This window comes from Anastrepha obliqua, chromosome 5, assembly GCF_027943255.1.
Source record: "Anastrepha obliqua isolate idAnaObli1 chromosome 5, idAnaObli1_1.0, whole genome shotgun sequence".
NCBI classification, from domain to species: Eukaryota; Metazoa; Arthropoda; class Insecta; order Diptera; family Tephritidae; genus Anastrepha; species Anastrepha obliqua.
This window is the reverse complement of record NC_072896.1, coordinates 82553105-82567398: the sequence shown is the minus strand read 5'-3', so window position 1 is coordinate 82567398 and position 14294 is coordinate 82553105.

Below are 14294 nucleotides of genomic sequence, written 5' to 3'. Positions count from 1 at the left end.
AAGTTACTGAACTATTCAATGGGTATGTCTAATTTGATATACATATGTATTCACACTGTTGTTGGCGTATCTCAAAGCTGTAGTAGCTACCTACATATAGCATTTAATTTTTATTTCTTTTTCTTAATTTTAATTTCCTATGAAAAGTGATTTACAGCACATTTTTTGAGTTCCTGGTTTACACCTTTTCCAATAGTATTGCAGAAAGTTCTAAATGTGCTTACAGAAGCAAAAAATATACTAAAAAAATAGGCAGTTATATTTAAAAAAGCGTCAAATTAAAAAAAAAAAATTATTTAAAATTTTCTGAAGTACATCTTACGCTATACTCGTATGTAGGAGATTTGACACTCGATTGGCTCCATGTCAAGTTATTGAAGTATTTTGGACATAGACTTAAATTTCTCTGAAAATTCGTTTATTTGTAGGCTTCAGTGTAAAAAAATTTTGTATGAAGTTTGTAAAGTCAAATATTTTCGGTTTTTTTTTTAATTTTTAAACATTTTGCTTATTTTAGGTTAAAATGTACCTTTTTACAAACGAATTCATTGAAAAATTTTTTTTTAATAGGTCTATGAATAAGTTCGTGCGGTTTTTTTTTCGAAATTTGAATTTCGGATCATTCCCATGGCTTTTAAACGTTTGGAAATGGTTGATTGATCAACTCCCAAAGTTTTTGCAACCTCTTCTTGCGTTTGAGCCGGATCTTGATCGAGCAATTCCTCCAATTCGGTATCCATGAACTTTGGCGGCGCGGTCAAAATCACCACTTTTAAAGCGTGCAAACCACTTCTGGCACGTTCGCTCAGCTAGAGCATGCTCACCATAAACTTCCACCAAGATACGATGACTTTCGGCTGCTTTTTTCTTCATATTAAAGAATTCCCCGCAAAAACACAATATTTGGCACGAAATTCGACATTTTCAAGTGTGGTAAAAATATTGTTGTTTACGCTTCAAATAAAAAACTTATACTGACGTTTGTGCCTTACGACAGTAGCTCTCCAATGAATGTTTGGAAATGTGGATCGATGGAATAATAATCAAGTTACGCCATCTGTTGTAAAACCGCACGAACTTATTCATAGTCCTATTAATATACTTTTTTGAGAAGTTTGTTTTTTTGTCGTCTATGAAAAAATCGCCGTTTGTTAGACCTACAGTTCCGAAATTCCGTTAACATCGCTCGGTACGGCGTTTCGTTGATGGTAAAGATTTAATCTTCCTCGTTTCAAAAGAAATAAGATCGGCAAGTTTGCTTATCGACAAAGAGGCTGAGCTAAATATGGGCGTATTTCGGATCTACGTACGTATATACAACTGAGTCGTAGTTCGATTTTTTTTTTAATAATTTCCACATGCTCAGCCATGCATGAAAAAAATGGAACAGCTTACTTATTTTATCAGTTGTCTGCTATTAGTAACTTTGACAGTTGCGGAAACATAACAATTGAAAAAAGTATTATTACTGTCTGGTCACACTTTATGATGCATTCATCTGGTATTACCCTCATATTTTAAAGATGCTCAAAAAATCTTTTCAATACTAGCCATCTTCGATTCTCTACTTCTCTACTCACTATGCTTGGGCTCTGCTCGCTTGACGAAAAATTTGCATGTGAAAGCAAAAAACAGCGAGCTAGATTTGCCACTAGCGAGTATGGTTATATATCATAAAACGCTGCTAAATCGATTTTCTGATATTAGGCAAGTTTCATAAGTCCGCATTCAAACAGAGCAAATTTTGTTGTTTTAACTTTGCGAATTCTTTTTTGGTTTAGTTTGTAGTTCAACAACATTGAGAAGAACTAGAACACAAATGGTGTTGACAGAGCACGAGCATCGCAAGTAAGGAGTTGAAGTAAGAAAAGTTGCCCTGTATGTATGGAGTCTTACTAATATATAAGCACATTAACTACTTCCAAAGAAATGAATTGAAATTTTTGGCAGCTTTATTCCAGTGCTGCCAAAGTAGGTTAGTTTATTCCAGTTGCTTCATCTATTCGCTACTCCTTAACGGAAGGAGAATCAAAGTGGGTTGCTGTTGAACATTTTTTTCAAGAATCTGTAAAATATGAGGGCAATATAGGCACGTAACTTTACTTGTAATAAACATCTTAACACAATAGGGTTATCTACATCATGCAGGCTCTGCTGTGATGAAGAGGAGTCTATGGAACACTTAATCACCAACTGTGAGGCATTAAGCCACAGGAGACACAGAATCCTGGGCTCGGACCTACTAAAGATGACCTATAATTGCTCCTTCCTAAGGAGCTGGTTCGATTGCTCGGTATACTAAATAATTATAATTATGTATGATAATTAGGTGTGCCCAATAGATCTATCTGGTCGCAGTGCATAAAGGCCATAGCTTAACCCGTACAACCATTACTATTACCATTACCAAAGTAGGCTTAGAGGATAACTATAATAATGATAATTTGTAACTGATAAATGAGGAGAGATTTAGACTTTCTATCTAAGCCATATTGTTTTTAAAGTAAGTTCTGCATTTACATTAGGACTTACAATGGATTTTTTTGATAGCCAAATATCATGAGTTGAACTTACAAGGCGGCACGAAATTAATCATCCAACTTTGTTTTTGAATTACTTTTTTACTAAATTAAAAAAAAATTATGTTGAGTGGTGGAAATGTTAATTTTGACCTTTACGCCTTCAATGACTTGTTTATTCGTATACTGCAGCCGCATAGTTCACAAGTATCAAAAATGATCGACGTTCGACGCTATTTGCAAAAATTATAAATCCCCCGATAGAGTGATTAATTTTGCGCCACCTTGTAATTACGAACTTAATAAAAATAAAAAACTGTAAAAAATTCTACTTTTTTTAACTCAACCTCGCGCCTAAATGTTATACGTATTTATGCAGATGTATGTGTATCAGTGTGTAAAATGTGATATGCAATTGTAATAGGCCGTAAGCAAAACATTTCCGCACTTTAATAATATGAAAGAATTTTTCATTGATTGTGCACTGCTTAAGAATGCGTACCCAGATAAAGTAACAAAAATATATACAAAAGCTGAAAAGCTGAAATAAAAAAAATACTTTTTTCTCTTTTGTTTCGTGCATTTTTTGTGGCTTGAAAACAATAATATAGAGCAGACGCTGGTATGTTTATCTACGTTGAGATATGCAAAAGTAAAATACGACTTGGTTTAGAAATATGTAATTACATTGTGCGACCCGTATATCCACATTCTATGGAATACCTGCAGCTTTCATGCAGAGGTGCGAAGTTGAGTGGTCGTGAAGTAGTTAATTGAAATAGATTGCAAGTGTTCGATAATGTTAAAGGTGCCATAAGTTGTGGCATTTAAATAAAGTCATATTGGCAGTAAAGCTCTATACATACACACACATAAATGCATACATCCATGCATACATACATATATGTTTACGGTGTGCGAAGCACGCAGCTGAGTGTGTGAGTGTTTGTGTGGGCCTGTGTGTGAATTGCCAACGATACATCAATTTAAGTGGCAACAGCGAAATGTAATTAACTAATGAGGTGTGACCAAGCATAACAAAAATAACAAATAAAAATATATATAGCCAAGTAAACGCAAAAAATAAAAAATAAATAAAAATAAATGATAAAAAAAAAATAATAATTAAAACATACACAAAAAAAAAATGAATGATGAAAACTGTTAAATCTAAATAAATAGAAAAACTTGATTTGAAATATAGCCAAACGGGTCTCTTGATTTTTGATTTAAAATACATAGCTATATTATAAAAATTGATTTCATAATAAAAATATACACTCGCAACATTAGTCACTCGGCTGGAAGATTTATAATTTTTGCAAATGGCGTGATGTGTCAATCATATTTGACACTTGTAAGCTAAACAGCCTTTTATATGTTGCATTTTTGCAACACTAAAGACGAAATTAACTCGTGAAAATTTTCATAATGACTTACCACAATTTTCGACGTGCACTATAGAGACAGGAGTGCATTGACCAACTTACTTCGACTTTTGGTGTTGAGCATTAGACTTAGCCACTGTGAAACCCTGGCACAACGAATTGCAACTTGTCGTCGATCCTTGCAGGATGAATATAGTGAAGGCCAAAAAGGGCGTGAGTTGATAGCGCAAGATCGCCATGTGGCATAACGCCAGATTGAGGGTATAAGCAGGCCAGTCTACATTCTATAGCTCATCAATATTTCATCGTTAAGAAGATTAGTTTTCGTTGGATGCGTATAATTTGACTATTTCCCAAGAACGAGAGTCAAAAGTGCTTGGAAAATTGTTCCAAGAGAATGCAACCAATGACTTTCAAGAAGAATATTTTGCAAAAACAAAAATCCATTTTTATTATTATTTTACTGTTTTCATTATCGAGCGCAAAATATAAAAACCAATACTCGTATTCATGTTTCTCCCCATGCTACACCTATGCTATGAGACACTGTTTTGAAAATTTTCTTTCACGCTTACTGGTGAAAAAAAAATTTTAAGTTGTATGCCTTTTGATAAATTCGAATCATGTAGGCATCACAATATTCTAAATATAGATAGTAAAGAGAAATCCGAATCGAATTAATATTTAGACAACTTGGTATTATATAAAGAAAAAATGATAGCTATTATATTTTCAACAGCCGATCGGTCATTCATCAGTGCTTCTTTCGACGGTCCTTTTTAAAATTACATTTAATGCGATTTCAGTAATTTGTGAAGGAAAATTGGTCAAGCATAGGTAGGTAGGTGGAATGGTTAAAGTACCGGACCGGCACTCCCCAAGTAGCATTAATGCGGCGTTTTGATACCGTTATGATTCCTACAACGGGCAAATATTTACGGTCAACCGTTTGTGTAACGGAGACGGTTGTTGATTTTGGTCAAGCATAGTAGGAGAGTTAGCTTAGAAACTTCAAAATTTGTTTTAAGAAACGTACTAAAGGGAGGTTAAGTTTCAAGGGCCGGTGTTGATTTTGAATAAAATACAATTTTTTTAGGAAATTATTGTCCTTTCTTTTTATTATGATAGTATTGGTATGGCTCAATTAAGTCTGGAACAAAATATCGGTCAAATGGCCGCCGCGGCTTCGGCGGCACACCTCTATCCGATGGTCCAAATTTTCGATGACGCTGAGGCATAATTGAGGTTCTATGCCGTTAATGTGCAGATTTATCTCAACCTTTAGCTCTTGAATTGTTGCTGACTTATCGACGTATACCTTTTCTTTCAAATAACCTCAAAGAAAGAAGTCCAACGGTGTCAAATCACATGATCTTGGCGGCCAATTGACATCGCCGCGACGTGAGATTATTCGGCCATCAAATTTTTCGCGCAAAAGAGCCATTGTTTCGTTAGCTGTGTGACAAGTGGCACCGTCCTGTTGAAACCACATATCGTCCACATCCATATCTTCCAATTCGGGTCATAAAAAGTTCGTTATCATCTCACGATAGCGAACACTATTCACAGTAACTGCCTGACCGGCCTCATTTTGGAAAAAATACGGCCCATAAGCCGCACCAAACAGTCACTCTTTGTGGGTGCATTGGTTTTTCGACAATCACTCTTGGATTATCATTCCCCCAAATGCGGCAATTCTGCTTATTGACGAATCCACTGAGGTGAAAATGTGCCTCATCACTGAAGATGATTTTCTTCGAAAATTGGTCATTCACTGTTGCCATTTCCTGCCACCATTCTGACCATTGACGACGCTCGCAAAGGACAAGAGGCTTTAATTGGTTCAAATTGAGTTAATCTGAAATTGGTTCAAATGGAGTTAATAAAATGAAATGTAGACAAATCTTGACGTTTAGGTGTGGTTTACACTCAGCATCGGCCCTTGAAATTTAACCACCATTTACTTTCTCACGTCTCATTATCAATCGTACCAAATGTGCGCAACCTTTTCCTATTGGCTGCCTAGATAAGCATCGCATTGCTTCCGCCTTTGAAAAGCAACTTAGACCAAGGCTAACAAATGGGAAAGATTATTTCAACACTTTTGATGATCCAAATATGTGCATGAAATATAATAATATTGTAGTAAGCATGACATATACGTTTTTGGCAATTACGCGTATTTAGATGAAAATGTTTCTGTAGACGAAGCTTTCAGAAGCTTTTTAACGTGAAGTTTTATCAATCCGCAGACTTTTGGCCTTATAGAATTTGGACCTAATATGCTGATTTGTGGGATCTCAGTTTTAATTTGTTTGAGATTGAAGAATTCATTTTCGTAAGTCCTCGCTCAGCGGTACATTTTATTTTTATTTTAAAGAGCAGATCATGGTACCACACTCGGTCGAATAGTTGCGCTGTGTGCTGGAAAGCTGTTGAACAAATTTGGTTTTGGTCGCGCACTGCTAAAAGAGTAATTATCACTACATTCATATGAACAAAGAATGAAATAGGTTCATTTATATTTTTGTATTATTAAGTCATACAAGTAAATTCACACATACAGCCGCATATTAAGCGCTTACTGATTTTAACATTTGGATTAATCATTACTCATTCCTGATATTCTGCTGTGAGTCACTTTTCCTAAGTTTTGATAAACAGAAGCTTCATGTAAGCAAAAATCACAAACCTAACCGCAACTGATTAACGCCACACTTTGTGCGAAGAAACCCAAAGTACTAAGGGACTATATGTGAGTACGACTTTGCAATATTTTTATCACCAAATTCACATGCATCAGCTTTTATTAATTTTATTATTGAAAAAAAAAAAACACAAATAAAATAAGAGCAATTATCTCGAATAAGAGTGCGATATTTCATTATTTTATTTTCTTTTATTTCGATATTATGTAATCTACTATTTTTATGGCATGAAATTTATACGGAAGAATATTGTAAATATGCATTTATGCTTAGGCATGTGATTACTGACTCACCGGGAAATACGTACATACGAGGTGTGTTCAAAATTCTTCATTTATTCATTAATATCTATTTTGACCCCTTCAAAGTAATGCCCATGGGATATTGTGCACTTGTGCCAAAGTTTTTTTCAATCTTCGAAGCACTTCAAAAAACCATTTTTTTATCTTGCTCAGCTCCTCGACGGCATCGAAGTCTTTATCTCGTCAATCGTAGCGTAACGTCGTCCTTTCATGGGCCTCTTCAGTTTCGGGAACAAGAAAAAGTCACAGGGGGCCAGATCTGGAGAATACGGTGGCTGTGGCATCGTAAGTGTGTTGTTTTTGGCCAAAAAGTCGCGCACAAACAACGATGTGTGAGCAGGGGCGTTATCCGGGCATTTCTGGCGGATTGCTTCGCGCAAATTGCGCATAACTTGCAACATTCCTTATTGACCATTTTATCCTGTGCCAAGAACTTATGATGCACAACGCCCCTGCAATCGAAGAAAACGGTAGGCAAAACTTTTACATTCGACCGAACTTGGCGCGCTTTTTTCGGTCTTGGTTCATGCGGCAGCTTCCATTGAGATGATTGAGCTTTGGTTTCCACGTCATAGCCATAAACCCACGATTCGTCACCAGTTATGACCTTCTGGAGCAAATTTGGGTCGTCACGGACAGAGTCCAACATCTCATTAGCAAATTTCATGCGATGCTGCTTTTGGTCGAAATTGAGCAGTTTTGGTACGAATTGTGCAGCGACCCGTTTCATGCCCAAATCAGTGAAAAAAATCGAATGGCACGAGCCAATCGATATATCTAGGTCCTCAGCAACTTCTCTAACGGTGATTCGACACTTCTTCAATTTTTTCGTCTGTTGAAGTGCTCGGACGTCCGGCACGCTTTTCGTGGGACACATCTTCTCGGCCTTCTGAGAACATTTTGTACCACCGATAAACGTTGCTTTGGTCCAAAGTAGCTTCTCCGCATGACGCAGTCAACATTCGGAATGCATTCGCACACTTAATTTCGTTTGTCACACAAAATTTTATACAGGTTCTTTGATCTATCTTTTTGAATAGGTAAAAATCGAAGACGTGTCGAAACACGTGCAAGCAAAGCAGCTGCCAACAATTAACTGAACATTCAAAATGAGAACTGAGAGACATGAGTACCAACATATCGCCACAGAAAAATCGAAATTCGAATATACGTAACCTGCGAAAATTCAAAATTTGCGATACTTTTTGAACACACCTCGTACATATGCAATTTATGTTCTGTAAATAAAGTACTGGGAATTGATCATTTAAAGGCAGTGTAAAAATTATAAAAAAAAGTTTGATCGCAAATGATTTTATCAGGACTTTATATGGCCTGTGAGAGAAAAATTTGTCAAAAAATACCAGATTTGTGACAAGGAAACTCTTTGTTTGTGATGATTTCTCCAAAAACTTGACTCATATAGCTAAAAACAAAAACCGCCGAATTCATCTAATTTTCTCACGCCTGAGTTTTTCGCTTTACCAAAGTTCAAACTACGATTTCGAGGCACCTCCATCGCTACACAAATTATCGACTCTATTAAATGTATTAGCTATATGTGTGGTATTAATGGTTGGGAGAAAAACTATCTAACGGCATCTATTGCACTGGTAAAATATGAGCCTTCCCTGGGACTGGATCTGTAAGTGGGTTTGATTTTGATATAACTTTCTTCCATTTTATTCATAAATCTAAACTTAAATTTCATATGTAGCTCACAATTTAGGGAAATCTTGTTGGGTGAGAAGAAGCAAAAAATTAACATAAAGGAGCGTTAAAAGAATAAAAATTTCGACTTTTGACGCGTATGAGTATGATAACCGATGATATATAACCGTAAAATGTACCAACGAATAGTGAATAAATCGCGTATTAGATTGATTCAAATAGAATTGCTTAAAATACCAAATCTCAGTCATTTTGACCTCGAAAAGAGATTGGAAAAAAATTTAATTTCGAAATTTCTTCAAATATAACTACAGATAACATAGAACCCCCTAGTTTCCGCCGATATTTTTTACACTGCAAAACTTCAATATTTGGACAAGATGGAAAAGGTAAATTTTTTTGGAAAAAAAATATTAAGCAAAAAAGTTTTTCTTTAATTAATTTTTTACAAAAACTTAAATTTTCAAAACATTCGACTTCTGCTCTCTTCGGCGCAATTTTTTTTTTAATTTTTTTGCGGTCAAAATTTTAAGCATAAATATTATGTACAAAGCAAATTTAATTGATATTGAAACCGAATTAAAAAGATTTGTTTTTATTTTGTAATTTTTATAAAAATTTATATTTTTTAAACATTCGATTTCCCCTCTCCTTTGGCGCAAAATTTTGTAATTTTTTGCATACAAAGTTTTAAGCAAAAATGTTATGCCTAATTTTGTACTACAGACATTTAATTCATATTGAAAAACAAATAAATATTAAAAAAAGGTTTAATAAATTTTTATAAAAATTTATATATTCAAAAAATTCGAATAAAAAATTTTGCACTAAAAGTTTTATTGTAAAAGTTCACGGAAATTGAAAAAAAAGAAGTGAATGGAATAAATTAAAAGAGATATATTTTTTTCAAACTAAATCCTCTTATCCTCCAAATTTTCAAAATTCGATTTTAACACTCCTTTGGCGCCATTTTTTTGTAATTTTATTGCGAACAAAATTTTAAGAATAATTTGTTTTAAAATTTACACTAAGAAAAACATTTGATTCAAATGGAACAAATACCTGAGTACTGTTTTTTATTACTGTTTTATTTCCTAAATTTAACTTAAAAAAAAATTTTTATATGAAATTCCATTTTACCACTCATATGGATGCTAACATCTTCGTGAGTTTTTATATTTTAGCCAACACAAATTTCAATACACATAAAAGAATATAAAAATATCTTTATATTGTTTTTTTTTTAGTTTTTCGAGTGAATAGACTTTTTTGGTAAAAAATTATATAAATAAAAAAATCGACTTTACCACGTGTTTGGTCATTTTTTGGAGACAAAATTTTAAGCAAAAATGTTATGCTTAATTTTATACTAAAAAAAGTTGATTATGTTCAAAAATAATAAAGGATTTACAATTTTCTTATTTAATTTTTATAAAAATTTTTATTTGTTAAAAAACAATAAAGGATTTACAATTTTTTTTATTAAATTTGTATAAAAAAATATATTTTCAAAAAACTCGATTTTACCACTCGTTGGCGCCATCGTTCGTAATTTTTTTGCAGACAAATAAACAAATTTGGTTCACATAGAAAAAATACCTGAATACAGTTTTTTTTAATTTTTTTTTGGTGGTTTTTAAATTCAACCAAAAATTTTATTTTTTCTTAAAATTCAACTTTATCATTCGTTTAGCAACCAGTTTTACATTTTTGAGAAAAAAAATTTCAATTTCAATTTTGTTGTTAAATGAGCTTTTTTGGTAAGTTAAAAAAAAATTACATAAAAAAAAGTTTTTTGGTGCTTTAAAAAAATTATATAAATAAAATTTTATAAAATTAATTTTTAATTAAAAAAAATTTATTTGTAACAACAAATTCATTAAAATTTAATGTATAAAAAATTTTATTTATATAACTATATTTTTTATTTATATAATCATATATTTTATAAAATTAGTGTTTATTTAAAAAAAGTTATTTGTAAAAAAAAATTTAACAATTTTTTATATAAAATTTTAATACAAATAACTTTTATTAAATTAAAAATTAATTTAAAAAAATTTATACTTATAAAAAATTCAATTACTATTTATTAGCGGCATTTTTCTACAGTTTTTGGATTTTAGCCAAGGCACATTAAACAGCTAGCACCACTGGAGCGAAATCAACAACAGCCATGCATTTGTTTTCCAGAATAACTTAACAAATCAAACAAAATTTGACAATTTAGGGACAAAATAAATGAAAAAAAAACAAAATAAATAATAATATAAAATTTAAACCTTACTGCTGCTACCTGTTTAATGTTCCCATACTTCAGCTAAAAAATTCAATATTAAAACAGAAAAAATTTAAAACCTATGTGTATGCTTTTCGATTAGTTTCCTTGAATATATTTGGTTGGGGAATAAGTTTGTAGGTTTTTTATATTTTCTTTTATTTTACAACGATTTGCTTGCTGTTTTGCAAAGGGTAAGTATTCATTCGATGGAACTCTTTCTGCTCTACAAAACTTTTTTAAATGTATTTTTGAGTTATTTAATTTCTTATTAGTTTTGAGCCTTAGGAACACCCATGAGGCAAAAATAAACATTTTCGACACCTGCTCTTCTTTGCTTTCCATCGAGGTCAAAAAGCTGCTGAAGCAGCCCGGGACATTTGCGACGTGTATGGAAACGGTGTCATAGGCGAGTCTACAGGTGCAGCACGGAAATGGTTTGCAAAGTTCGAAAATGACGTCGATGGCACGTTCCCCAGCGGAATGGCTTCTAAATTCGGATTCTTCACCCAAAAAAGTTCACGGTATGTGCTTGGTGGGACCTGATCGACATGGTCAAACAATACTCCTTCACTACAACACTAGGCCCCATGTTGCACAAGTCGTCAAAGCCGCACTCCAAGAGTTCGACTGGGAGGTCCTTCCTACGGCATCCGCCGTATTCTCCGAACCTTGCACCGACCGATTATCATCTTTTCCACTTCCTGTCAAACCATATGAAAATGTAGTTGATGATTCGTTAGCCTATCAAATATCAGCCAGGTAGGTTGTTAGCCTGCCTGGTCTGGCTGTTTGAAGTTTTTTAAATAGTGATGAAAGCCGATTTTGAAATACCAAATTTATGATATCAAACTCTTGAGGAAAGTTAGAAAACCGACGCGAGATGTTTTATTCATATGGAGCGTCGAAAAACTGCAACCACTGCCAGACCAATAACAAAAATGCAACAAATCGAGTTGACCATTTATAGCTTATTTTAATTTATAAATCTTCTAATTTTACATTTTTTCTTGCAATAAAAATGGCAGACTTTTTCAAATAAACCTGAACTTTTATTCAAATTTCGAAATAAGCGATCGCAATAGAACACCCATTACAATGCATAAATTACGCTTTTTTAATTTAAAACATAATTAAATTTAAATGCGATAAGAATGGATACCGAATGCTTACCTCTTATTTACTGTTCGACAAACAACAACACCGCACTTGGCGCTTATTTGGGAGCACGGCGACTAAAGCAATAGACTGCGGTGCAAAACACACGTGCAAATGCTCCTACAAACACATATACATACATGCATTCATATACATACATATATGTATTAAGTGTCATTTGTATGTGTGTGTGCGTTTATGTAAATCCATACAAACTCAATTGTATTTTAAGTACCATTTGCTGACTATGATGGCCTGCTGCTGGTACAAGTGATGATGATGGTGGCAATGGCAGTGGCGGTGACGGTAGCTGGCGCCCGTTTGGACACTCGTATCGGTATTGCAGTGGGTAACAAATGAAACCAACAACCCAAGCAGCCAACCGATATATGAATGGATAAGCAGCTAACAGACGTGTTAATGGCACAGGTGGAAAAAACTTAATACTTTCATTCACACACACATATATCTATACACATACACATAAAGTTTCTTCTTTTATTTTTTGTTCTCAGTTTATTGTTTTTGTTCTCTGTTTATAGTTTCATTTTTAGTTCATTTGCGATAGCGCACAATGAAAAATATGCAGCGATAAGAAATTTTACAGTTATAAAGTCGAAGCTGTGAATTTGTACCGAGTAGGAACTGTGTGGAGTGTTCGTGCATGTAAATTTGGTTTCAACTCGATAATAAGAGCAAAAGTATTATTTGTTCCCTTGTCGGTTTTACATTAGGAGCGAAGCGGAGGAAATTATTGTCATTTCTCTTTATTATGATAATATTGGTATGGATCAATTATATACGGAACAAAGTGTCGGCCAAGTGGCCGCAGCGGCCTCGGCGGAACACCTCCATCCGATTGTCCAATTACGATGACGCTGAGGCATAATTGAGGTTCTATGCCGGTAATGTGCCGAATTATCTCATCCTTTAGCTCTTGAATTGTTACTGGCTTATCGACGTATACCTTTTCTTTCAAATAACCTCAAAGAAAGAAGTCCAACGGTGTCAAATCACATGATCTTGGCGGCCAATTGACATCGCCGCGACGTGAAATTATTCGGCCATCAAATTTTTCGCGCAAAAGAGCCATTGTTTCGTTAGCTGTGTGACAAGTGCCACCGTCCTGTTGAAACCACATATCGTCCACATCCATTTCTTCCAATTCGGGCCATAAAAAGTTCGTTATCATCTCACGATAGCGAACACTATTCACAGTAACTGCCTGACCGGCCTCATTTTGGAAAAAATACGGCCCATAAACCTCACCAAACAGTCACTCTTTGTGGGTGCATTGGTTTTTCGACAATCACTCCTGGATTATCATTCGCCCAAATGCGGCAATTCTGCTTATTGACGAATCCACTGAGGTGAAAATGTGCCTCATCACTGAAGATGAAGTACGAAGTGCACGATATGCATTTTGATTTGAACGCCCGTTTTCATAATAAGCCTGAATAACTTTAACGCGTTGCTCGATTGTGTATCTTTCCATGGTTCAAATTCAGTTAGTCTGAAATTGAAAAACGTGAAATGAAATGTAGAAAAAACTTGACTTTTAGGTGTGGTTCACATTCAACATCGTTCCTTGAAATTTAACCACCCTTTACATAGAGGATTAATGCAATTAGAGCCCGATGATCAATCTAATCGTTTGCGCAATCAAATTACCTAAGTTTTGGAGCCGATTATCGAGACTCTACTTTAGTTGATAAAATCATAAATAGATTTCCTTGACACCAAACGCATATCCTTTTTTTCGTTCACCGAACATTAAACACCCTTTAATTAGGTCAAAAGACCTTTAGCTCGGATTAGTTCTTTAGTTCATTTTGTAAGGAATTTTTCCACCTTCCGTTCTTCTGTATCAATTAATATTCTGTCTTCTTCTATAACTTGCTTAGAATTTTTAAGAAAAAAAATATATTTTTATTAGATATTATAAGCGATCCTCAGATCTTGATCATTGCACCTCGGTAAAAACCTCCTTCTTGCTTCGAGAGCTAACAAAAAATATGTATTTTAATACTTTATAGTAGTCTTCAATACCCTGAGAGCAAGAAACACTATTTTTTTGGGCTAAGTACTAGGACATGAAGAATAAAAAGACTGTCTAGGGAAATTAGGCGCTACCTCAAAATGTCATGACCAGAACCTGCTGCCTAGTATTGTGATATGGTACACTGACTGCTGTCGTTTTTGCAACCAGTCCCAGGTGACTGCAACACACCTTCTTCTTGAAGCTATATACGCTCAGTCCAACCCAGCTT